The sequence below is a fragment of the Carcharhinus amblyrhynchos genome, chromosome 8 (genome assembly GCF_965287045.1).
Source record: "Carcharhinus amblyrhynchos chromosome 8, sCarAmb.v2.hapA, whole genome shotgun sequence".
Lineage (NCBI taxonomy): Eukaryota > Metazoa > Chordata > Chondrichthyes > Carcharhiniformes > Carcharhinidae > Carcharhinus > Carcharhinus amblyrhynchos.
This window is the reverse complement of record NC_137331.1, coordinates 112,370,430-112,398,337: the sequence shown is the minus strand read 5'-3', so window position 1 is coordinate 112,398,337 and position 27,908 is coordinate 112,370,430. Positions and strand designations below refer to the sequence as shown.

Below are 27,908 nucleotides of genomic sequence, written 5' to 3'. Positions count from 1 at the left end.
TTCTTTGATGTGGAGGCGCCAACGTTAGACTGGGGTGGGCACAATAAGAAGTCTCACAACACCAGGTTAAAGTCCAATAGCTTTATTTGGTAGCACAAGCTTTTGGAGTGCTGCTCCTTCATCAGATCAGTGGTCACTCACCTGATGAAGGAGCAGTGCTCTGAAAGTTTGTGCCATCAAATAACCTGTTGGACTTCAACCTGATATTATAAGACTTCTTACTATGACTTCTTTAGACTGGAACGTGAATTCTGTTTCTCCTCACTTGAGTCCTGTTCAGTACCTTCTATATAACTGTGATACGTGAAAACTTCCAGTGACATGAGAAGAGGAGAAAGTCATGAAAAAGCTCCAACCAGTCACAAGTTTAATCAAAATTCCTATCACTACCAGGAACCAATGTCAAAAAGTACATGATGTGGCCCATAAGAGTAACATATTTACTGTCCCCAGAAGGCTACAAAAAAATCAAGAGGAGTCACCCTTATTTCACTCATTCCCCCTCACCTCCTACCATCTATTTCATAATTAATTGGGTCAGACTCAAGATTTATGCTCAATGCCTGGTCAGAATATCACAACAAAAATGTAACATGTAAGAGTGAACAGGTGGCAGAACCATTAAATGCAGCCATAGTCACTCAGCACGAAATTGAGTGACATACTAGATTGAGAAGCAGTCCCAAAGACTGACATCCACCAATGCAGAGAATCACTGTCCCCTTGCCAGAAGTTCACCCCCAAGCACTCCAGTCTTCCTAAAGTTTTGGAAGATTAGTGAAGTATTCCAAGTTCCACATGCTGACTAAGTCTTCTGCCATCTTTCCAGTGAATCAGTGGCAAACTGCTATTCTCATCCCCTGCAGCTATTATTTATTCCCCTCCCAGAAACACCAATTTAGTCATAGAACACACAAAGGAGACACCCTGTATAGACATCCTCAAAGTCAAACTCCTCCTCCTGCCAATTCATAGAACATTAACAGAACCATAAATGCCTCTGTGGTTCTGTGACATGATGTGGGTATGCCAGCGTTGGACTGGTGTAAACACAGTAAAAAGTCTGACAACACCAGGTTTTAGTCCAACCTATTTATTTGATAACATACTCGCAAGCTTTCGGGTTAGCCCCTTCGTCAGGTGAATGGAGAGTTCTGGCCTCAGACAGAGCATATAAAGCACAGACAGTTTAGAGATTACTGATTAGAATGCGAATCCTTACACCTATCAGTGGTCACGGGCATTCAGCCTCTGACCTTCGGGTAAGCATTCTCCAAGGCGGCCTTCACGACACACGACAGCGCAGAGTTGCTGAACAGAGACTGATAGCCAAGTTCCGCACACATGAGGACGGTCTCAACAGGGATCTTGGGTTCATATCGCACTATCTGTAACCCCCGTGACTTGCCTGGGTTTGCAAAACCTCACTTACTGTACTGTCTGGAGACAATACACATCTCTTTAACCTGTGATCAGTGCTCCTTCCACTCACATTATCAGCCACTTCAGGTCTTGAACAGCAGGTTAGGTGTAAGGATTCGCGTTCTAATCAGTAATCTCTGAACTGTCGGTGCTTTATATGCTCTGTCTGAGGCCAGAACTCTCCATTCACCTGACGAAGGGGCTAACCCGAAAGCTTGCGAGTATATTATCAAATAAATAGGTTGGACTAAAACCTGGTGTTGTCAGACTTTTTACTGTGTTCTGTGACATGCCTTAGCAGCCTTCGAAGGAATTGCGTCTAGCATTTGAGACACACCTCAGAAAATGCAAAATGCTTTATAACAAATTCAAAAATCTAACCAATAATTCCACACAATTCAAAACATATCTGCCATAACCCCTCATAGCTCAAATTTGCAAAAGTTCAGTTAACAGAAACTGAGGTAGCAGAAACGCACCATTTGCAGGTTTGCATAGATCACACTCCTATGAAAAGAAGCTGCATTTCTACCATGGCACTACCCAATAAATATTTTAGCTATATGGAGGGCACAAATTGTGCATGGAGCCATAAACTATATTCACAAAACTCATGGTTTACATCTGTATAATCTCTAATACATTAACACCAAAGAGCTACTTTTTGCAGAAAAATATGCCAATCACTGCCATACTTCAACCAGACAGAATTTATCCACAGCATACAGATATCACAGCACAAGGTGAAATTTGGAACCACAGCCCCCCCCCACATAGCTCCAGGAAAAAAGGTAGGCCTGTACTGAAAAACATTTGGCAGGCACTAGTCGTAGCTTAATCAAGAAGAAAGTCCGTCATCACACGACAAACAAAGCAACCCTTTACCAGGCAACCAAAGATTAATTTGCTCCTGAAAGATGCTCTGCCTTGATGAATATCTGTGACAAAACATCCCCAGTCCCTCTGCACAGGGACACGTTGTTTCAATAATTTAATCGTTTCAAGTTGATGATTCAGGCACAGTCTTAACAATCAAATATATTCTTTCCACGTATACGAAACCAGAAACATGCTGAAACCTTGACTCAGCTTGCTCTGCTCCAGTACCTTAAGTCTCTGAATGTAGCTTCTTTTCCCCAAAACTATCCTGGTGAAAGTATACAAGATACTTTCCAGAGCCTTAATATCCTTTACACATGGACTTCCACACTCACACTAACATTTTGTATATATTCATTATTATGCCTTCTGTATTGGGCACATGCCCCTTATAACAAACCCAAAAACACTTCTGGCCTTTATGACTATATTATTCAACACTACTATGAGGAAATTATTTAATTTTGAGCTCTTTGCTCAGTGTTGTTGCGTTGTGAGCTTATGCTCCATTTTTTAAAATTCCCCTGAAATTTAATCTCAGTTAGCCACACAAAATTGTGTTTATCTGCTTTTTCCACCAACATTTTGATTCCTCCCTATTTTCTAAAGACTCCTTTTGCATCACCAACAATTTTGGCCTGGAATGTGGATTATGCCCGGATCAGGATGGAGCACCACACTAAATTGGTCTGCTAACTTCACTGTTTATCAATTGCACCCTCAGAGAGAACTGTCCAGTCTGGGGGATAAATTTGATTAGCTCAGTCACTAGCCTAGGTTCTCTCGGTAGAATCAGAGAGGATTGAATGCAAGCATTGAACAGAAGCAGCTCAAGGATTTAACACAGATTTGGAAGAAGCACACCTACCCCCATGACAACTTTTTTTAAAATTTATTATTTTGTGGGACGCATTTGTTACCCATCCCTAAATGTTTTGAATGAAAGGTCATTAGTTAAAAATTCATTTATAGGATGTGGACAATACTGCCGAGGCCAGCATTTATTGTCCATCCCTAATTGCCCTTGATAAGATGCTAATAAGCTGCATTCTTAATCCAATGCAGTCCCTGAGGTGCAAGTACATCCTTAATGCTGTAAGCACTGGAGGTAACTATGTAGTTCGCTAGGCCATCTGAGAGGGTATTTAAAGAATCAAACACATTACTGTGGGTCTGGAGTCACATGTAGGTCAGACCAGGTAAGGACGGCAAGTTGCCTTCCCTAAAGTGCATTATTGAACCAGATGGGTTTTTAACAACAATCAACACTGGTTTCTTTGCCATCATTAGACTTTTAATTTCAGATTCTTATTGAATTCGAATTCCAGCATTAGTTGTGGTGGCGTGCAAACCTGAGTCTCCAGAGCATTATCCTGGATTACTAGTCTAGTGAAAATACACTGCCTCTTGAGGCAGTTAAGGAGTCAACTACACATTGCTATGTATCAGGAGTCACATGTAGGCCAGATCAGATAGATTTCCTTCCCTAAAGGATGGATTTTTATGAGAATTAATGCTAGTTTCATGGTCACCATCACACTCCTGACTTTTGCATTGTAGATGGTGGACAGGCTTTGGAGAGTCAGGAGTGGAGCTCCTCACTGCACAATTCCCAGCCTCTGACTTGTAGCCACAATATGTATTTGGCTTGTCCAGTTCAGTTTCTGGTCAAAAGTACCCCCCCCCCGCCCCCCCCAAGAAGTTGATAGCAGGGGATTCAGTGATGACAATGCTATTGAGCATCATGGGGGAATAGTTAGACTCTCTTTTGTTCAAGATGGTCATTGATTGGCACTTATGTGGCCATCTATCAGCCCAGCCCTGAATGTTGTCCAGGTCTTCCTGCATTTGGAGGGGGACTGCCTCTGTTGCTGAGATACAAATGGGCTGAACATATCAGTGAGTATCTTAACTTCCGACTTATGATGGAAGGAAAGCCATTGATGAAACAGCTAAAGATGGCTGGACCTGGGCACTACTCTTGATGAAATTCTGTAACTTGGTCTTGGGACTGAGGTGATTGACCTCCAATAACTACAACCATCTTCCTTTGTGCTAGCTTTACGAGCATATGAATCAGGCAGACTAGGCCTTTCAACCCCTTGAGCTTGCCATTTTATATGACTAATTTTATTTACAAAAACAGAGCAACATAAAAGGCAAAGGCAGTACAAAGTTGTTTGAAAATACGGACTTACGCAATAACCATGGAAAATAGGTGCAGGAGGCAGCATTTGTCCTTTGTGGCTACACCAACATTCATGCACTTTCAGTATCCCAATTCTGCTTTCTCTGCATACCCCTTGATCCCTCTAGGCACAAGGGCCATATCCAGCTCTCCCTTGAACATACCTAACGAATTGGCTCCAACAGCTTTGTGGTAGAGAATTCCACAGCTTCCACTTTGAGTGAAGAAATTCTTCCTCATCTCAGTCAAAGAACAATGAACAATACAGCACAGGAACAGGCACTTTGGCCCACTAAGCCTGCACTGATCATGTTGTCCTATCTAGACCATCAGCCTGTATCCCTCTATAACCAGCCTGTTCATGTGCCTATACAGACAAGTCTCAAATGTCACTAACATGTCTGCCTCAACTGCCTCACTTGGCAGTGCATTCCAGACCCCCACAATCCTTTGTGTCAGTCAAACACTTCCCCCACACATCTCTACTGAACTATCACCCCTTATCTTGAATCTGTGCCCCCTTGTGATTGCCATTTCTGCCCTGGGAAAAAGCTTGCAACTGTTCACCTGATTGATGCCTCTCAATTTTAGAACATAGAACACTACAGCACAAACAGGCCCTTCGGCCCACGAGTTGCACCGATCACATCAACACCTACCAACCTACAGACCTATCTATAACCCTCAATCTCATTAAACCCCATATACTCATCCAGAAGTCTTTAAAAAGACCCCAGCGAGTTCGCCTCCACCACCACTGACGGCAGCCGATTCCATTCACTCACCACCCTCTGAGTGAAAAACTTACCCCTAACATCACTTCTGAACTTCCCTCCCTGCACCTTAAATCCGTGTCCCCTCGTAGCAACCATTTCAACCCGGGGAAATAGCCTCTGAGAGTCCACCCTATCTATTCCTCTCAACATTTTGTAAACTTCTATCAGGTCGCCTCTCAACCTTCGTCTCTCCAGGGAAAAGAGTCCCAGCTCCCTCAACCTAACTTCATAAGGCATGCCTCCCAGTCCAGGCAACATCCTTGTAAATCTCCTCTGTACCCTCTCAATAGCTTCTACATCTTTCCTATAGTGAGGCGACCAGAACTGCGCACAATACTCTAAATGAGGCCTGACAAGGGTCTTATAAAGTTCCAGCATTACCTCCCGACTCCTAAACTCAATCCCTCGATTAATGAAGGCCAGTACACCATACGCCTTCTTGACCACCTCCTCCACCTGCGAGGCCGATTTAAGAGTCCTGTGGACCCGGACCCCAAGATCCTTCTGCTCTTCAACACTACTCAGACTTCTGCCCCTGATAGTGTACTCGTTCATCCCGTTGGTTCTGCCAAAATGGACGACTACACATTTATCCGCGTTGAAGTCCATCTGCCACTTCTCCGCCCAGTCCTGCATCCTATCTATGTCCTGCTGCAACTTTTGCCATCCTTCCAGACCATCCACAACACCCCCGACCTTCGTGTCATCAGCGAACTTACTTACCCATCCCTCCACTTCCTCCTCCAGGTCATTTATGAAAATGACAAACAACAAGGGTCCCAGAACAGATCCTTGAGGCACTCCGCTGGTGACTGACCTCCATTCAGAAAAAGCCCCATCCACAACCACTCTCTGCCTTCTGCAGGCAAGCCAGTTCTGAATCCACAAGGCCAAAGGCCCTTGGATCCCATGCCCTCTCACCTTCTCAAGAAGTCTTGCATGGGGGACCTTATCGAACGCCTTGCTGAAGTCCATGTACACTACGTCCACGGCACTTCCTTCGTCAATGTGTTCAGTCACATTATCGAAGAACTCAACTAGGCTTGTAAGGCACAACCTGCCCTTGACAAATCCATGCTGACTATTCCTGATCATGTCAAACCTCTCCAAATGTTCGTAAATCTTGTCCCTCAGAATTTTATAAACTTCTAACAGATTGCTCCTCAGCCTCCATCTTTCCAGGGAGAACAATCCCAGTTTATTCCATCTCTCCTCACAGCTAATACCCTCCATTCCAGGCAACATCTGGTAAACCTTTTCTGTACTCCTTACAAGGCCATCACATCCTTCTGATGGTGTGGCGAACAGAATTGGACACAATATTCCAAAATGTGGCCCAACCAACATTTTATATAACAACATAAGAACATAAGTAACTAACAGAACATATATAACTAACATAATTTGCCAACTTTTATACTCAATGCTCCAGCTGATGAAGGCAAGTATGCCATATGCTTCTTTCTTCACCTTTTTCACTTGTGCTGCCACTTTTAAGGATTTGTGGACCTGCACACCCACATCTCTGTGTCTGGTTTTGATGGTTTTGCCATTTACTTTATAACTTCCACTTGAACTGGATCTACCAAAATGCATCACTTCGCATTTGTCCAGATTAAATTCCATCTGCCATTTCTCCGCCCAATTTTCCAGCCTATAGTCCTGAATGGCTTACCCCTTTTCTTCCAACTGTGACCCCAGTTCTGCACTTCCCCAACACTGGGAATATTCTTCCCGCATCTAGCCTGTCCAGTCCCATGTTTCTATCAAATCCCTCTCATTCGTCTAAATTCCAGTGTGCACAAGCCCAGTCGATTCAGTCTCTCTTCATATGTCAGTTCTGCCATTCCAGGAATCAGTCTGGTGAACGTTCACTGGACTGCCTTTATACCAAAAATGCCTTTCCTCAGACTAGGAGACCAGAACTGCACACAATACTCAAGATGGGCCTCACTAAGGCCTTGTATAACTGCAGCAAGACATCCTTATTGCTATACTAAAATCCTCTCGCTATGAAGGCCAGCATACCATTCACTTTCCTGCTGTACCTGCATGCCAACTTTCGGTGACTGTTCCACCATGACATCCAGGTCACATTGCGCTTCCCCTTTTTCTAACTGTCACCATTCAGATAATAATCTTCCTTCCTGTTTTTGCCACCAAAGTGGATAACCTCACATTTATCCACATTACATTGCATTTGCCAAGTATTGCTCACTCAGCCAGCTTGTCCAAGTCACCCAGCAACCTCTTAACATCCTCCTCACAGTACACACCGTCACCCAGCAAGTGTCATCTGCCAATTTGGAGACATTGCGTTCAATCCCTTCACCCAAATTATTAATGTATTTTGTGAATAGTAGGGATCCCAGCACTGAGCCCTATGGTACACTACTAGTCACTGGCTTGCACTCGGAAAAGGATCCATTTATGCCCACATTCTGCTCCCTGTCTGTCAACCAGTTCTCTATCCACGTCAATACATTACCCTAACACCACGAGCTTTAATTTTGCTCACTAATCTCTTGTATGCACTCTGGGGGAGTGCCAGAAGATTGGAAAATGGCTAATGTTACACCGCTGTCTAAAAAAGGTAGCAGACAAAAGGCAGGGCGTTGTGGGCTGGTTAGTTTAACGTCTGTCGTTGGAAAAATGCTAGAATCTGTCATCAAAGAAGAAATAGCAAGGCACCTAGAAAAGAATGGTTTGATCAAGCAAACGCAGCATGGATTTGTTAAGGGGAAGTCGTGTTTCACAATTTTATTGGATTTCTATGAGGATGTGACTAGTGCGGTAGACAGAGGGGAACCGGTGGATGTGGTGTTTTTAGATTTCCAAAAGGCGTTTGATAAGGTGCCTCACAAAAGGTTGCTGCAAAAGGTTAGGGTGCATGGAGTTGGGGGCAAGACGTTAGCATGGATAGAGGATTGGTTGTATAATAGGAAGCAAAGAGTTGGAATCAATGGGTGCTATTCTGGTTGGCAGTTGGTGACTAGTGGAGTGCCGCAGGGATCAGTGCTGGGGCCTCAAATGTTTACCATTTACATCAATGATCTGGAGGAGGGAGCTGAGTGTAGGGCAACGAAATTTGCTGATGACACGAAGATGAGTGGAAAAGCAAATTGCGTGGAGGGTGTGGAAAGTCTGCAGAGGGATCTGGATAGGCTGAACGAATGGGCGAGGGCCTGGCAGATGCAGTATAATGTTAGCAACTGTGAGGTTATCCACTTTGGTAGAAATAATAGTAGGAGGGATTATTATTTAAAAGGCAAAAACTGCAGCATGCAACGGTGCAGAGGAACCTGGGGGTCCTTGTGCACGAATCGCAAAAACCCAATCTGCAGGTGATCAAGAATGCGAATGGAATGTTGGCCTTTACAGCGAGGGGGATAGAATATAAAAGCAGGGAGGTCTTGCTGCAACTGTACAGGGTACTGGTGAGGCCGCCGCTGGAATACTGTGTGCAGTTTTGGTCACCGCAATTGCAGAAGGATATATTGGCCTTGGAGGGAGTGCAGAGAAGGTTCACTAGGCTAATACCGGAGATGGGGGGGTTGGACTATGAAGAGACACTGAATAGACTGGGTCTGTACTCGTTGGAGTTTAGAAGACTGAGGGGGGATCTTATAGAGACTTAAGATAATGAAGGAGATAGATAAGGTGGAGGTAGAGAGATTCTTCCCGCTTAGAAAGGATAGCAGGACAGCAGGACTAGAGGGCACAGCCTCAAAATAAAGGGTGGGGGGGGGGGGCTCAGTTTAGATCGGAGTTGAGGAGGAACTTCTTCACTCAAAAGGATGGTGAATCTCTGGAATTCTCTGCCCAAAGTAGTGGAGGCTACCTCGCTGAATATATTGAAGTCACGGGTAGGTAGGTTTCTGATAGACAAGGAAATTAAGGGTTATGGGGAGAAAGCAGGAAAGTGGAACTGATCCACTTCAGATCAGCCATGATCATACTGAATGGCGGGGCAGGCTCAAAGGCCTACTCCTGCTCCTATTTCTTATGTCCAGATACACAACATCTACTGATTCACCCTTGTTCACTGTACTAGTCACATCCTCAAAAAATTCCAGAAGATTTGTCAAGCATGATTTCCCTTCAGTGAATCCATGCCAACTTGGACCAATTCAAGCTATTGCATCCTTAAAAATTGACCCCACCGCTGGTCAAGCTAACCAGTCTATAAAAGCAAATTATTGGAGAAGCTGGAACCTGAAACCAAAAGAGAAAATGCTAGAAAATCTCAGCAGGTCTGCAGCATCTGTAAGGAGAGAAAAGAGCTGATGTTGAGTCCAGGTGACCCTTTGTCAAAGCTTTGAGATTTTCTGCTGAGATTTTCCAGCATTTTCTCTTTTTGTAACCAGTCTCTAAATCCCTGTTTTCTCTCTCCCTCCTTTTTTAAAAGATGGGGTTACATTAGCTACCCTCCAAATCCCTGGAACTCTTCCAGAGTTTATAGAATGCTGTAACATGATCATCAATGCATCACTATTTCTAGGACTATTCCCTTGACTACCCTTTGATTCAGAACTTCAGGACCTGGGGACTTAACAGGTTTTAATCCCAGGAATTTCCCCAGTACAATTTCCAGACTAGTAAGGATTTCCTTCAGTTCCTCCTTCATGTAAGGCCCTCTGTCCCCTTGTATTTCTGGAAGGTTATTTGTGTCCTCCTTATGTGAAGGCAGATCCAAAGTATTTGTTCAGCTGACCTGCCAACTCTGTTGCCCATTATGAATTCACTTTTGCTCCTTTTGCAATTTAGTTCAGCTCGTCAAAGCTGATGTCTTTAGCGTATTGTCTGAAACACTGGTAGAACATACTGAGGCCATATTTCCACATCAGCCCGTGTTGGTTTGCACATACTTGGCATGAGTGGAAGCCTTGGCCAAATTTCCTGGCATAAGACCAATGAAGCTGCTGATGACCCATGGCAGCCAGACATAGCTGATATGATTATCGCCTCAACTCCACATTCCACCTACAACCTTTAATCTTTCTCTCCCTTATTTGTCAAGAATCTATCAACCTCTGACTTAAAAACATTACTTAACCCCACCTCCATCACTCTCTGCCAAGGAGTTCCAAATGATGTGGGTATGCCGGCATTGGACTGGCGTAAACACAGTAAAAAGTCTGACAACACCAGGTTTTAGTCCAACCTATTTGTTTGATAATATACTCACAAGCTTTCGGGGTTAGCCCCTTCGTCAGGTGAATGGAGAGTTCTGGCCTCAGACAGAGCATATAAAGCACAGACAGTTCAGAGATTACTGATTAGAATGCGAATCCTTACACCTAACCTGCTGTTCAAGACCTGAAGTGGCTGATAATGTGAGTGGAAGGAGCACTGATCACAGGTTAAAGAGATGTGTATTGTCTCCAGACAGTACAGTAAGTGAGGTTTTGCAAACCCAGGCAAGTCACGGGGGTTACAGATAGTGCGACATGAACCCAAGATCCCTGTTGAGACCGTCCTCATGTGTGCGGAACTTGGCTATCAGTCTCTGTTCAGCGACTCTGCGCTGTCGTGTGTCGTGAAGGCCGCCTTGGAGAATGCTTACCCGAAGGTCAGAGGCTGAATGCCCGTGACCACTGAAGTATTCGCCAACAGGAAGGGAACAGTCTTGCCTGGTGACTGTCGAGCGATGTTCATTCATCCGTTGTCGTAGCGTCTGCATGGTCTCCCCAATGTACCATGCTTCGGGACATCCTTTCTTGCAACGTATCAGGTAGACAATGTTGGCCGAGTTGCAAGAGTATTTACCATGTACCTGGTGGATGGTATTCTCACGTGTGATGATGGTATCCATGTCGATGATCCGGCATGTCTTGCAGAGGTTGCTGTGGCAGGGTTGTGTGGTATTGTGGTCACTGTTCTGAAGGCTGGGTAGTTTGCTGCGAACAATGGTCTGTTTGAGGTTGTGTGGTTGTCTGAAAGCAAGAAGTGGGGGTGTGGGGATAGCCCTGGCGAGATGTTCGTCTTCATCAATGATATGTTGAAGACTCCGGAGAAGATGTCGTAGCTTCTCCGCTCCGGGGAAGTACTGGACGACGAAGGGTACTCTGTCCACTATGTCCTGTGTTTGCCTTCTGAGGAGATCAGTGCGGTTTTTCACTGTGGCGCATCGGAACTGCCGATCTACAAGTCAAGCACCATATCCTGTTCTTATGAGGGCATCTTTCAGGGTCTGGGAGGTGTCTGTCACGATCCTCCTCATCTGAGCAAATCCTGTGTATACGGAGGGCTTGTCCATAGGGAATGGCTTCTTTAACATGTTTAGGGTGGAAACTGGAGCATTGTGAGATTGTCTGTGGGCTTGCGGTACAGTGAGGTGCTGAGGTGACCGTCCTTAATGGAGATGCGTGTGTCCAAGAATGCAACTGATTCTGGGGAATAGTCCATGGTGAGTCTGATGGTGGGGTGGAATTTGTTGATATCATCACATAGTTGTTTCAGTGATTGTTCACCATGAGGCCAAAGGAAGAAAATGTCATCGATGTATCTAGTGTACAGCATCGTGTACAGCATAGTGTACAGTTCCGCACACGAGGACGGTCTCAACAGGGATCTTGGGTTCATGTCGCACTATCTGTAACCCCCGTGACTTGCCTGGGTTTGCAAAACCTCACTTACTGTACTGTCTGGAGACAATACACATCTCTTTAACCTGTGATCAGTGCTCCTTCCACTCACATTATCAGCCACTTCAGGTCTTGAACAGCAGGTTAGGTGTAAGGATTCGCATTCTAATCAGTAATCTCTAAACTGTCTGTGCTTTATATGCTCTGTCTGAGGCCAGAATTCTCCATTCACCTGACGAAGGGGCTAACCCCGAAAGCTTGTGAGTATATTATCAAATAAATAGGTTGGACTAAAACCTGGTGTTGTCAGACTTTTTACTGTGTTTAAGGAGTTCCAAAGACACACAACCCTGAGAAAATATTTTCATTTTAAATAGGATGCCCTTGCTGAGTCCCTTATTTTTAAACTGTGTTCTCTAATTTTTACCCACTAACAAAGGAAAGCATCCTTTCAGCATTCATCCTGTCAAGACCTGGTCAGATTTTATGGCTCAGTAAGAACTTAAGACATGAAGCAGAGGGAGGTCATTCCATCCATCAAGTCTGCTCCACCAACGAGATCATGACTGATCTGATAACCATCAACTCCCACTTTCCCACCTTACCTCCTAACGTTTGATTGCCAAACTGATCCAACGGCACTCTACCAGTTATAGACTGCCACCCTGTAAATACCATTCTTATCCCTACCCTGTCCTCTACTAATTAGCCATTTCTCGATCCATGCTAATATATCCTATCCTCAACATCATGGGTGTCTCCTAAACTCCAACGAGTACATGCCCAGTGTATCCAACCTTTCCTCAAATCCAAGTATTAACCGAATATGGTATGATTCCAGCCAATGGAGTGTATCCCTGTTTTCCATTGTCTTCACTTTTGCTAATGTTTCTTGAGGTCAGATTCGGTCAATGCTGCCTTGATGTCAAGGACAGTCACTCTCACCTCTGGCAAGCAGCTCTTTTGTCCATGTGTGAACCAAGCTTGTAATACGATCAGGAGCTGAGTGGCCTGGGTACCCAACTGTGTCATGTTGTAGAGATGCCAGCGTTGGACTGGGGTAAACGCAGTAAGAAGTCTCACAACACCAGGTTGTAGTCCAACCAGTTTTTTTGATAGTAATCTCACAAGCTTTCGGAAACGGTGTTCCTTCGTCAGGCATGTGGAAGTGATCAGGTTATTGCTGAGCAGGTGCCACTTGATAGCACTATCAATGATATCTTCCATCAATTTCTCAGCATTTCCCCTCTTGATATTTTTGCCAATTATCTGAAATCTGTATTCTTTGGTGACTGGCCCTCCTGCCAGTGAAAACAGATTATATCAATACTTCTCAGTTTTGAAAAGCCTCATTAAATCTCCCCTTAACCCATATATTCATCAAATAATTCACTATTCTAGCAAATCTCCTTCTAAACCAACACCTTAACATCCTTCCTAAAATGTGCTGCCAAGAATTGGATGAAATTGGATATAATTCTATAACCAAAGTCAAACTAAAGTTTTAAAAAATTTGACTTCATATGATGGCAATGGATGTCACAAAATGCTCTGCAGCCAATGAAATGTAGTCACTCTTGCAATGTGGAAAACTGTCAGCTAATTTGCACTTTGCAAACACTCACAAATACCAATGTGATAATTACCAGATAATCTGTTTTTTTTTAAAATTGTGCTTAGTGAGGGATAAACATTGGCCACGACACCAGGAATAATTCACCTGCTCTTTGGAATTGTGTCATAGGATCTTTTACATCCACTCAAGTAGAGTTGGGACCTCGTCTAATCTGAAGACAAAGAGGGCAACGTTCCTTCAATATTGCACTATAGTGTCAGCCTTGATAATTGTGCTCAAGCCCTGAAGTGGGACTTAAATCCAGAACTGAAACCAGCATGCTACCAACTGAGTCATTGCTGACCCACTGGTGATTTCACTTTCAAATTCTTATTCCTATTTATAAAGCTAAGAACTCCATTTCTTTTAAAAACAGCCATATGAACAAGACATTTCAAAAGCTGTAAGGCTCTTTTTGCATAGGTGTATGTCACTAGAATACAAATAAGAACAATAATAAGAATCCAAATAAGAACATAAGAAATAGGAGCAGAAGTAGGCCATCTAGCCCTTCGAGCCTGCCCCGCCATTCAATAAGATCATGGCTGTTCTGTCGTGGCTCAGTTCCACATTCCCGCCCTCTCCCCATAACCCTTAATCCCCTCTCATCAAAAACAATCATTGGTGCATATCCACGCAGCCCTATGAAAGGGGCAGAGCCATTATAGTGGGCAGCAGATCCTATTGGTTGGTACCCATTATGCACCTTCAAACAGGTTCAGAGTGATTCTGTGATATTTGGTACATTTGTTGGACACATCAACAGCACTGCTGCATTATTAACTATTACTGAAAGAAATCATTCTTTGCTCAACATGCAAGCACTGCTGCATTTATTGCCCATTCTCAATAACGTAGTGACTTGCTCAGACATTTAAGAGATGTTTCACAGTCAGCCAGATTGGTAAGGAATCTGCATCACATGTGGGCAAGTGAATAAGGCCGACAGGTTTTCTTCCCTCAGACCAGGAACACTTTACCACTATTAGCTTTATTTTCAGTTAACTTCTCAAACTACTAGAATGGGATTTGAAGCTCTAGATTATTAAACCAACAGAATAACTACAATGCTACTACATCGGTTATCAGGCATGTCAGCCTACATTAAGACCGAAACTTGTACCCGTGATTATCTTGGCAAAGTGAATGGAATTATAAGCATTACCCTCTATCACATTTAAGACAATTCACCAAATAGCTACTGAAAATATTAGGCAATTTACATGAAAAACTATCCTATAAGTATTCCCAATATGTTTCAGATTTAACATGGGATTGCATTTTTGCATAATGTTTTATAGACATAGTTTGTCAAACAAAATGATAGGTAACTACAAACAAATTTATAAAATTCTTAATACAGTTAAGCAGTTTTAAAGCATGCACTGGGAGGTGTTATGGCTCAGTGGCCTCTAAATCAGAAGCTCCAGTTCAACCCGCACTCCAGAACATGTTGGCTATAGGAGGAGTGCTCATGACGCAGCCAAGCAAGTTAATATCAATCTGCTAATCCTCCTAAATACGTCCAACGCAGACAGTAAGGGGGGATATTTCTGGTCAGCCATCACTGCCCATGCATCTGTATGTGGCAGAAACGCCCATGAAAAGGCATGAGGTTGGCTACACAGCTGAAGAGAAAAAGCAAGCATTTCATCTAACATGGTTGCAAAAAATGGGCACTGATTTGTACAAACAGTTGGAAGGAGGTCAAAGTGAGAAGAAAAGACAAAACAACACTAATATTTTACATCCTTTAAAAATGAATACATTTTTAAAAAATGGGTTTTTGTTTATTGCACAAATCATACAGATGGCAAACAGTACCAACCCTTCGGTCCAGTACTTTCCCAGAGCGCAGCAGCTACAACATCTTCTCTGGAGCCTTGAACATGTCATCGATGAAGATGAACATCTCGCCAAGGACATCTCCATACCTCCACTGTTTGTCTTCAAACAACCTTGCAACCTCAAACAGACAATTGTACACAGCAAACTACAGTAAGAAGTCTCAACACCAGGTTAAAGTCCAACAGGTTTATTTGGTAGCACATGCCACAAGCTTTCGAGGCACTGCTCCTTCATCAGGTGAGTGACTCCCACTCTCCTGATGAAGGAGCAATTCTCCGAAAGCTTGTGGCACGTGCTACCAAATAAACCCTGTTGGACTTCAACCTGGTGTTGTGGGACTTCTTACTGTGCTTACCCCAGTCCAACGCTGGCATCTCCACATCACCGCAGAAAATTACCCAGTCTTCAGGAGAACAGTGACCACGACACCACACAACCCTGCAACAGCAACCAGTGCAAGATGTGCTGGATCAAAGACATGGGTGCCATCATCTCACATGAGAACACCATCCACCAGGTAAATGATACATACTCTTGTGACTCGGCCAACACTGTCTACCTGATACGCTGCAGGAAAGAATATCCCGAGGCATGGGACATTGGGGAGACCATGCAGACGCTACAACAACAGATGAATGGACACCGCTCGACAATCACCAGGCAGGAGCATTCCCTTCCTGTCAGGGGGGCGGCGGCACTTCAGTAGTCAAGAGCATTCAGTCTCTGATCTTCGGGTAAGCATTCTCCAAGGCGGCCATCACAACACATGCCAACACAGAATCGCTGAGCATAAATTGATAGCCAAGTTCCACACACGAGGACAGCCTCAACCAGGATCATGGGTTCATGTCACACTATCTGCCTGGACTTGCAAAATCTCACTGTCCTGGCTGGAGACCATTCACACCTTTAACTAGTGCTTAACCCTCTCTCCACTCACATTGTCTGCACCTGTAAAGACTTCATTAGCTGCTAAGACTCACATTCCAACTATTATCTTGTAAATTGAGTTTGTGTCTATATATACCCTGTTTATGAACCAAACTCTTCACTCACCTGACGAAGGTGCAATGGTTCGAAAGCTCGTGCTACCAAATAAACCTGTTGGACTTTAACTGTTGTTGAGAGACTATTTACTGTGCCTACCCCAATCCAACACCAGCAACACCACAGTTTCTTTTCCAAGTCACTATCTTTTTTTAAAATTCATTCCTGGGCCATGGGTGTCACTGGCTGGCCAGCATTTATTGCCCATCCCTAATCGCCATTGACAAGGTGATGGTGAGTGGCCTTCTTGAAAGTCTGCAGTCCACGTGCTGTGGCCCACAATGCCATTTAAGGGGAGAATTCCAGGATTTTGACCCAGCAACCTCAAAAGGAACAGAGTTACATTTCCAAATCTGGATGGTGAGTGGCTTGGAAAGGAACTTGTAGGTGGTGTTCCCAAGTATCTGCTGAACTTGTCCTTCTAGGCGAGTGTGGCTGCGGGTCTACAAGATGCTGCCTGAAGATGTCTGGTGAATTTCTGCAGTGCATCTTGTACATGGTACACACTGCTTCTACTGAGCATCGGTGGTGGAGGGAGTGGATGTGATAATAATCAAGAAGGCTGCTTTGTCCTGATTGGTGTCATACTTCAAGTATTGTTGGAGTTGCACTCATCAAGACAAATGGGGCATATTCCACCACACTCCTGACTTGTGTCCTGTGGTTGGTAGACAGCTTTGGTGAGTCAGGTGGTGAGTCACTCACCACAGTATGTCTAGCAGATATAGCTGAAAACTGTAATACGTAACCTGAATATCTACTGATTAGTTTAAGTCAAGGCTAGAACTTAACCGTAACTATCTAATACAGTTCCACAAATGTGGTTCTGTTATTTCCTTCCAAAGTGGGTGTGCAGCTTTTGTTTTTAAAAACAGCAATGGTTAGAAGTATTACCAATCACTTTCTTCTTATAGAGGATTGCAAACTTCTTTATTTAATTTTAATTTTACAAAGTCTAAACATAAGCTTTGGAGTGTTGGTCTGTAGCATTTATCAGAGTTAACAGCATACTGCTAATTTGCATGGAATAGGAAAGTAAGAGGGTGAACAAAATCCATCAACAGAAAAGTTATAATTACAAAAAAAGCTACCTCTGATAATTCCTAAGTCACCTTGAGCAATATGAACAAACAACAGACATATGGAACTCTGATTAAAAAAAAAGCAGGGGAATAGGGAGGGAGGTGGATTTCAGACAAGGAAGAGATGAGCCATGATCGGATTGAATTGCCTGTTTCTGCTCCTAATTGTTATTTTCTATGTTCCAACATAACAAATTAAGCTAACCCAGGTTCAAACCAAAGAAAAACCTTTGTTTTGGGCACAGAAAAGGAGAAAAGAATGAGAAAGATTAACAAAAATTGACAGCGAGCTCAGTCATACATAACTTTTGTACGGTCTACGTTTGCTGAACTATACCTTATAATACTTAGCCATATCATTATTGTCTTCATCATTTGTTGCCAACATTAACAGCAAGTTAAAAAAAAACTCTTCACTTCATGGACAGGTCAGCATGGTTTGGTGAAAGGGAAATCATGTTTGACTAATTTATTGGATTCTTTGAACAAGTAACAAACAGATAGAGGAAACCTATGGAGGTTGGGTTTCCAGAAGCGTTTGCCAATGTTTCACATCAAAGGTTACGATGCAAAATAAGGGCTTGGGTAATATATTAGCAATGGATAGTGGATTAATTTACTAGGAAACAGAGTAAGCATAGCATAAATGGGTCATTTTCAGGATAGCAAGGTGTAGAGCCACAAGGATCAGTGCTGGGGCCTCAACTATTTACAATTTATATCAATGACTTGGATGAAGGGATAGCTAAATATGCTCATGGCACAAAGGTAGTTAGGAAAGTTGTGAAGAGGACATCAGGAGCACACAAAGGGATGTAGATAAAATAACTGAGCAAAAATTTAGTAGATGGAGTATAATGTGGTAAAATATGAAATTGTCCACTCTGCCAGAAAGAATAGAAGAGCAGAACTATCTAAAAGGAGATGGTTTGCAGAAATCTGAGGTACCAGGATCTGGGTGTCTTGGTACCTGAAATACAAAAAGTACACAGGTACAAGTGATTAAAAAGGCAAATGGAATTGAGTCATTTATTGCAAGGAAAATGGAACTTGCAAGAAGGGATGATTTATCACAGTTGTACAGTAGATGAAAGCAGATCTAGAGTGTTATGTACAGTTTTGGTCTCTTTATTTAAGGAAGCTATAAATTCATTAGTTCAGAGAAAGTTCACTCAGATGATAGATGGGATGGAGGGGGTTATCTGATGATGAAAGTCTGGAACAGGCTCAGCTTGCATCTACTGCAGCTCAGAAGACAGAGGTGATCTGATCAAAACAAATGTGATCCTGAGGAGACTTGACAGGGTGGACACTGAAAGGATACTTCCCCTTCTGAGACAGGAGATGAGGGAAAAAAAAATTCTCTCAAAGGATCACGAATCTTTGGAACTCTTTGCCAGAGAGTGGTGGAGAAAATCACTGAATATTTTTAAGACAGGGGAAGATGGATTCCTGACTAACAGGAGAGTCAAAGGTTTTTGGGGTTAGACAGAATGTGGTGTTGAGGCCACAATCATATCAACCATGATTTTACTGAACATGGAGCCTGCTGAATTCATGTGAACAGCTTGCTCCGAATCTCTATGTCCATTTGATTGTGAAAAGGTTTTGACTGTGACCATTTATAACTTGGCAATTTTAATGTAGTCAGTTGACATTGCTTTCAAGGAAGATTAACTTGGTATAGTTGTTATGGACAGCATTAGCAATAAATTGTGTTAGTATATGACTGTACGACTTTCTGAATGTAACCAATCTATTAGGTGAGAAAGAAATTGAGGTATTAAGTTGTACCACGTAATAAAACCATGTTAAGTGTACAGAAAATTGGTTCCCAACGAAATGTGGCTGTGTCCTTCTATCCACTTACCTGATTCACTGATAGTTTAGGTCTTGCTATTAAGTACATTTCTGGTATACTATATTTTATAATTGCCTGTTAACACAAATTCTAACAACCAACATAATTCAAACCTTCAACATGGTCAGTCAATTGGGCGATACCTCTGAAATCAAAGGCACAACATAAATGCAAGCTTTCGTTGTTGCTAAAGTGGTGTAGACCTGTTCAAATATTGAGTTTGTTTATACAAAACCCAACATTTGTTGAGTGAGTATAGCTGCAGCTTATTTCCAAAACAAAGATTAGAAAGCCTTTTTATTTTTAAATGTTTGTGGTTAGTTACCATAGTGAATCTACTTTCTGAAGACAAACACTAATCCAAGATATTATTCCTGGTTCAATGTACTGCTTCCGGCAACTCCAGCAGTAAGCGATCAGGGTCATGTTACTTGCTTCATCCAAAGACTCTTCAACTGTTTCCTTGGTTTGTCGTCATTTGACATGTTAATAATTGACCTTTCAACTTCTTGCTGGTTGCAACATTTCTGAGTGCATCTAACTCCTTATCCATGTATGGATACTTTTGGCCAACGATGAATAGCACCCTGGAAAAATATCTTGGCGAAATATTCGCCTGGTGACAAAGTGGTTCAACATTGCTGTTATTCACTGGTGAACACAGAAGTGCAAGATAGATTAACACTTCATCTAAAAGCATTTAACTGATCTACAATTTTCGCCATTCTATAATCAAAATAGATCAGTGTCCACTTGCACAATGAAGGTTAATTTGCTATACAATTCCAATTTCTCTAAATCAAGCAATTTCAGAAGGTCAATGCAGTCTGTTGTAAATATCAATGTTCAATATATTTTACCATTTGTATTCTCGATTTGTTTTTTTAGAAATGGCCTGAAAAGTAAAATTTGTGAAGTATTGTTCATCAATGAAAGTTTCCAGCCACAGGTGTTACATTGTGAACTATCAGATGCTAAGTACTGTCACCAGGAATTTGCGAAAAAGACAAGTGTATGAAGTATTTAGATGTCTACTTGATCTGCACAAACACTCAGCAATATTATTATAGATTTTTGCTTTCAGAAATAAAGACAGCTCTTAAATTACAGAACTGAGCATGACAGCAAGTTAAAAAGAATGAGAAAGCTCAAGAGAGATGGAAGGGATTAAACAGGAGACACAACTATCATTTGAAAGAGTGTTCGGCCTGTGATGGCGAAAAGTTCTGAATGTGGAAATTCCTTACTAGCAATGATCTTCAAACCTGAAGTCAACCAGCTCAACACCAACAAGACTTGGGCTCAACAGTAACTGAGATGAACCACTTTGGAAAATTACTGGCACCAGTAGGATCAGAAGAAGATAATTAGAGTCATAGCAAAAAGGAAATGATGGCACAGCAGTTAAGTTATTGCATTAGTGATACAAATACCTGGACTAATAATGGGAGCATGTGATTCAATTCAATTAATGAAATAAACCTAGAATGAAAAGTTAGTCCAAGTTACGGTGACCATAAAGCTCTCAGACTGTCATAAAATCTTACTGGTCAACTATTCAAAAAGGGAGATAGAGAAAAGGCAGGGAACTGCAGACCAGTGAAACAGGGAAGTTGCTAAAGTCCATTATCAAGAATTTCATAACTCAGTTAGATAAAGTCAACATGGATTTACAAATTATGCCTGGCAAATCTATTGGAATTATTTGAGCAACTGGCTAGTAGAATTGACAGAAGAGAACCAGTGGATGTAGTTTTAGACTTCCAGGAGGCTTTCAACACATGGGATTACAGGTAATGCCTTGAGATGGATAGAAAACTAGTCAGCAGATAGGATGCAAAGAGTTAGCAACATTTAGGTCATTTTCTGATTGGCAGTGACTAGTGGGGTTCCCCATATGTTCGCATATATTAATGATTTGGAAGAGGGAAAGTATTATCTCCAAATCTGCAGATGATACAAAGTTGGATGGGAGGGTGAGCTGTAAGGAAGATGCAGAGATGCTTCGGCATGATTTGGACAGGCTCCATGTGCAGATGCTGTATAATGTGGATAAATTTAAGGTTATCCACTTTGGTAGCAATAATAGGAAGACAGATTATTACTCAAATGGATGTAAATTGAGAGGGGTGGATACTCAATGAGACCTTGGTGTCCTCGTGCATCAGTCACAAAGTAAGCGCACAGGTACAGCAGGCAGTAAAGAAGGCAAATTGTATGTTGCCTTCACAGCAAGAGGATTTGCATTGAGGGATAGGGTGGTTTTGCTGCAATTGCATAGGGCATTGGTGAGGACACGCTTGGAGTATTGTGTACCGTTTTGGTGCCCCTATCTGAGGAAGGATGTCCTTGCTAACAAGAGAGTACAGCAAGCTAACCCTGATTTGCCAGGTCTGTCATATGAGGACAGGCTAAGTTGGTTCGGATAATAATCACTGGAGTTTAGAAAAGTGAGAGGGGATCTCATAGAACTTATAAAGATTCTAAGAAGTTTAAACAGAGTACATTCACAAAGAATGAGATCAGGATATCGAATTTGATGATCAGCCACGATCAAAATGAATCCGCAGCATGCTGGAAGGGCCAATGGCCGACTTCTGTTTTAGGAAAGGAAATCTGCCATCCTTATCTGGTCTGTCCTAAATGTCACTATGGTCTATAGCAATATGACTGACTCTTACGTTCACTGAAACATCCTAGCATGCCATTATTCAGTTGACACTGAATTTCTTGAGGTCAAACAAGAATAGGCAACAAATGCAGCCTTTCCAGCAGGATCGACATGCCATGAATACATACGACAAATACATACCAAATAATTACAGGATAATGGAAACCACAAAACAAAGGTGGCAACGAACAAATTTGCCATCTGGTCAAATGAGAAGGGCCAGTCGACAGCAGTCAGGGCAGTACAGGGCAAATCCAAATACAACTAACAACATCTGTTGCTGTCCAAGCCGTGCAGAACCACGTCACAAGAGTGTATGAATACTAGAAACACTCGAGAAGAGACTGCATAAAATTACCTAAAAGTGCTCCACTCAAGCCTCTTCACATCCTTCCTCAGCTAGCTGTCTGCATAATCATCAATTCCTTTCTCCCTCCCATGCCTATTTTGCTTCCTCTTAAATACATCTAAAGTATTCACCTCAACCACTCCCTGTGGTAGCAAGTTCCACATTTTCATCACTCTGGCTCAAAATTTCTTCAGAATTCCCTTTTTGTTTTTTTTATATATTGATGGCCTCTAAGTTATGCTCTTTCCCACAAGAGGGGAACATTAGGTATCAAAATCGTTCGTAATTTTAAAACCTTTATCTAGTCATTCCCCAGACTTCTCTTCAAGGGAAAAGAGATCTAAGCCTGTCAATTCTTTCTTGATAACCATTAATTTTATTCATTCATGGGAATTTGGGTATTGCTGGCTAGGCCAATATTGATTGCCCATCCCTAATTGCCCTTGAAGTGGTGGTGAGCTGTCTTTCTGAACTGCTGCAGGCTGCATGTGTAGGTACACGCTCAGTGCTGTTAGATAGAGAGTTCCAGGATTTTGACCCAGTGATAGTGAAGGATCAGCAAAATATTTCCAAGTCAGGATATTGAGTGACTTGGAAGGAACTTCCAGGTGGCAGTACGCCTATGCCTTTCTGACATCACCCTTGTTAATCTTCCTTGCAGTGCCTCTCTATTGTTTCTATTACACTGCTAGCAGAACTGTACACCTCTACTGCAAGTGTGATCTTACCAAGATCTGATACGTGTTTCCACTTGCCGCAGGTGGCAACAGTGGCACAGTGGTTAGCACTGCTGCCTCACAGCGTCAGGGACCTGGGTTCAATTCCCAGCTTGGGTTACTGCTTGTGTGGAGTTTGCATGTTCTCCCTGTGTCTGCATGGGTTTCCTCCAGTTTCCTCACACATTCTGAAAAGACATGCTGGTTAGACGCAGTGACCCGAACAGGCGCCAGAGCATGGTGACTAGGGGACTTTCACTAACTTCACTGATGTTAACATAAGCTTTACTTGTGACTAATAAGTAAACTTTAGCCAAACTTCCCCACATTTTGTTTCAATCTCTCTGGCCATAGAGCCCTGTGCTCAGTTTGCTTTCTGAAAATGGCCTCATTTAATTGCTCCACTCCTTTACGAGATTTGTGTATTTGTTGCTTCTTCAGCTGCATTTAGATTCTTCTTTTACTATACAGCCTTCTTATTTTTCTTAATAAAATCTAACATCTCACATTTGTGTTACATCTAATACCTATTAATTTCTTCAGGTAATTTGTAGCTATCCTCCTTAGTCTTGATCATTCCCCCAAAGTGGTGTCATCCTCAAGTTTAGGAGTTGTGTTTTTAATTCCAAAATCTAAAAACTGCAAATATAAACAGGAAACAACAGTCCCAGGGTAGATCCTTTTGGGAGCCAACTTTTCATCTGTCATTATGAACTACTATGATTTAGACACACACACACACACACACACACACACACACACACAGCCATCTTCAGCCTTATAGCTAGCCTTTCTGCTGCATGTCCAAGCTCACTCTTCATTCTTATATTTTTGGTTTCAAGCAGTTTTTCTATTTTTCCCTTCAGTTTTAACTTGAATTGGTTTACACAAAAAAACTGGACAAATGTGAGGTAATGCATTTTTGAAGGTCTAATACAGCGAGGAAATATACAGTAAATGGCAGAGCCCTTAAGAGTATTCATAGGGAAAGGGATCTGGGTGAAAGTGACAATGCAGGCAAAGAGGATAGTCGCGAAAGCATACAGCATGCTTGCCTTCATTGGCCAGGGCACTGACTAAAAATTGGCAAGTCATACTGCAGCTTTATAGAACTTTAGTTAGGCCGCACTTGGAATACAGTGCTCAATTCAGGTTGCCACACTACCGAAAGGATGTGGAGGCTTTGGAGAGTACAGAAAAGATTTACCAGGATGTTGTCTGGCATGTAGGGCAATAGCTATGAGGGGAGGTTGGAGAAACTTGGTTTGTTCTCACTGGAATGACAGAGGCTGAGGGGCAACCTGTTAGAAATCTATAAGATTATAAGGAGCAGGGACAGAATGGATAGTCAGAAGCTTTTGCCCAAGATGGAAGAAATCAATTACTAGGGGACATAGGTTTAAGGTGCGAGGGGCAAGGTTTAAAGGAAATGTATGAGGCAAGTTTTTTTTTACACAGAGGGTGGTGGGTGCCTGGAACTCGTTGCTGGGGGAGATCGTGGAAGCAGATATGATAGTGACTTTTAAGGGCCATCTTGACAAATATATGAATAGGCTGGGAATAGGACAATATGATTTCTGGATGGGTAGGGGGCATTAATTCAGTTGGGCAGCCTGGTTGGTGCAGGCTTGGGGAGGCCTGTTCCTGTGATGTAATTTTCTTTGTGGTTGTCACAAGTCAACTCACATCAACACTTCAATGAAATGACTGTGAAAATCCCCTAGTCATCACATTCCTTTTTGAGTACACTGAGGGAGAATTTAGCACAGGCTATGCACCTAACCAGCATGTCTTTTGGACTGTGCGAGGAGTCTCATGCAGACACAGAGAACGTGCAGAGTTTGCACAGTGACCCAAGCCAGGAATCGAACCTGGGTCCCTGGTGTTGTGAGCCAGCAATGCTAACCACTGTGTTGCCCTAAGGAGTAGGGATTCCAGCATTCTTTCCCACCACTCTGTTAAGCGGACTAGTCTAAAGCCCCCAAAGCATGATCTGCCCCCTTCTTAAATACAAGTATTACATTAGCAATGTGTCAATCCTAATGGATTAGCAACATTTATAATAGCGCCCCTGCAACTCTTCCTTAGATTTGTTCAAAATGCCCAGATCTAATCCATCCAGGCATAGCATTTGATCCTCTGGTTCGTTTATTTAATAGTTCTCCTTTCATATTTAAAAATGCAGTTGTAGAATTTCTAATCTAACCTTCTAATGTTATGTCCAACCAATCTAGCTCCTTAGTAAATACTGAGCAAAATAATTATTTAATTGTCCTGCCATTTCACTATTGCTACCTATAACTTTATCTTCTCTAACCGATAGTGGCCCAATTCCCATCTCAACTTTCCTTTCTAATTTACATGTCTGGAAAATACTTTACTATTTTGCTTTACGCACCACAATAGTTTAATTTAATGGTTTCTCTTGATCTAACTTTTTGATTTCACTTAGAACACAAGAAATAGATTCTGGAGTAGACCATATGGCCTGCTTCACGTTCCAAAAATCACCAAACAATCTATCTTACTCAGTCTTAAATATATTCCATAATGGCGTTTCCAAACTTTCCCGGGTCAAAAATTCAAAAGATTCACAATTTGAGAGAAGAAAATTCTCACCTCAGTCCCAAATGATTAACCCCTTATTTCTGAGATTGCGCCCATATTTCCCCAGCACAGGAATCTCAGTTGTGAACCTCTCCTGTTAAGCCCCTTCAGAATTTCCTAGGTTTTAATTAATAACCTTTGATTCTTCTAAATGCCATATAAGATGGATCCAATTTATTCAGCCTCTCATGTGGTTATTGCTATGCTCTCCCCTGCTGCCCTATATTTATGTCTCCTTGTCCTCATTTCTCCCTTGTGTTCTTATTCATGCATGTCCCATCACTGTCGAGTTTCTTTCTTGTCTTTGAGGTATCTTTCATGGACTCTGCTTCTCAATGATGTTCTATATCTTGGCTTGCCAACATTGTTTTCCATTTCATTTCCCCAGCTTCTATTTTCAGCCTATCAAAATCTGCTTTCCTCCAATCTACTGCACTGGGCGTCTTCACACTTGTGTCTTTCTCAATATTACCTTAAAACATGTTGCACCATGGTCACAAGGCCTTAAATGTTTTGCTACTTTAACTTAGAACAACAGAATCCTCCTACTGCAAAAGGAGGTCAATCAGCCCATCAGGTCAGACATAGTGTTGGTAAATGGGATTAGTACAGATTGGTATTTGATGGTCAGCAGATACATGGTGGGCCAAAGGACTCATTTCTCTGCTGTATGACTCTGTGAAAGAAGATACAAGCCAAAACCCCCATCCCATCCTTCTACCGTAAGCCCACACACTTACCACAATTAATCCACCAAGCTGATCAGTACATCTTTGGACATCGCTTATCTGCTCCATTTTGTTCCTCAATTGCAAATTCAACAGCAAGTCCTTCCATGCCAGACTCCCGGCATACTCAGTTAGGAATGAGCTCTGTACTCATTGTAGGAACTCCATCCCTATGTCCCCTTGACATATCACTACTAGCCAATTAATTTTGGCCTAGTTGAAATCAGCCTTTTTTTTTTCAATTTATTTCCGCAACTTGTTTACATATTTCAACCCCACATCCTTCTTTAGACGGGCTGTAGACCCCCCCCCCCAATTGAGAGATTTTTTTATTCCTATTCGCATCAATTTTAGTTCTGTCTTATTGATAGCTGTGTCACTTCTTTCTACTGCCATTCTGGATCTTTAATGGGTACAGTTACTCTACCTCCCCATTTCTTCTACAATTGCTAAATCTATTGTGTCCCATGATGCTTAATTTCCAGGTCTAATGTATCTGTTATATCACAGGCAATGGCCTAGTGGTATTATTGCTAGACCATTAATCCAGAAACTCAGCTAATGTTCTGATGACCCGGGTTCAAATCTACCACGGTAGATGGCAGAATTTGAAAGCAATAAAAAATAATCATGAATGGAGAATCTACTGATGACCGTGAAACTGCCCACCCCTCCTTCCCTTACTAGTAGATTGGAGATCTCAGGAGAATGCTCTAGTGACATGAGCTCAAATCACTCTCACCAGGGCAGTTGATAGACTTCACTCAATTAATTCATAAGCCTGCAATAAAATGTTGAACACCACTTGGAAGAAACGTTAAGGGAAGCAAGGACACACAGTCAACTCATCAAGAGCAGCTCTATTGATCAAACTGGATGCATCTTAAGAACACAACCACCAGACTGGGCCTGCAACAGGTAGAGAGCAAGCGGAAAAAAAAGGAAGAAAAACTCGATGGCCTTGCCCTCAGCCAATTCCTGCCACAAATTATACATTTGTGATGGTATTGGAAGGAATGATCACATCACAATCCTTGAAGACAAAACCCTACCTTCACACCAAGGATACCCTCCAATGTGTGTTATGGTCCCAGCTGATGTTACTGCTGGACAGTGAGAGTCCCAAGACTCCACAACGGAACCCTGGATCGCTAGATTGTAAATTTTTTTTTAATGATTCACAGGACAGCCGATTAGCTTTTAACAAAAGAATAAAGCAAATATTAATCATTCAAAGATAGGCTATAATACAATACTCCTTCACCCAGATATATCTTCACAGGTGTACACAGATTTCTAAGGACGACACAAGTTACAAAGTATACTATAGAGTCCTGTGCAAGTCAGACACACCCACACTTTGAAACCAAGTTTGGTCACACTGCAAGACAACTGGTCTCACTGGAACTCTCGTTTTCCACATAAGTGTTCCCAAACTCCATTCTTGAAAAAGACACCAGAAAATCTACTCCCAAACAACGCTTTGTCTCAGATGCCTTCATCAAGGATCCTCTAAGATTTCAATCTCTCAC

At 42.3% G+C, this 27,908-nt stretch overlaps 1 protein-coding gene and 1 pseudogene across 1 annotated transcript in view; both read right to left on the bottom strand.

Moving 5' to 3' along the window:
• LOC145346841 (vesicle-associated membrane protein-associated protein A-like) overlaps window positions 1-27,908 on the bottom strand; it is a 103,149-nt gene that overhangs the window by 58,082 nt on the left and 17,159 nt on the right. The gene's annotated exons all lie outside the window — the stretch shown is intronic.
• LOC145347085 (small ribosomal subunit protein uS14 pseudogene) lies at window positions 10,029-10,199 on the bottom strand (annotated as a pseudogene).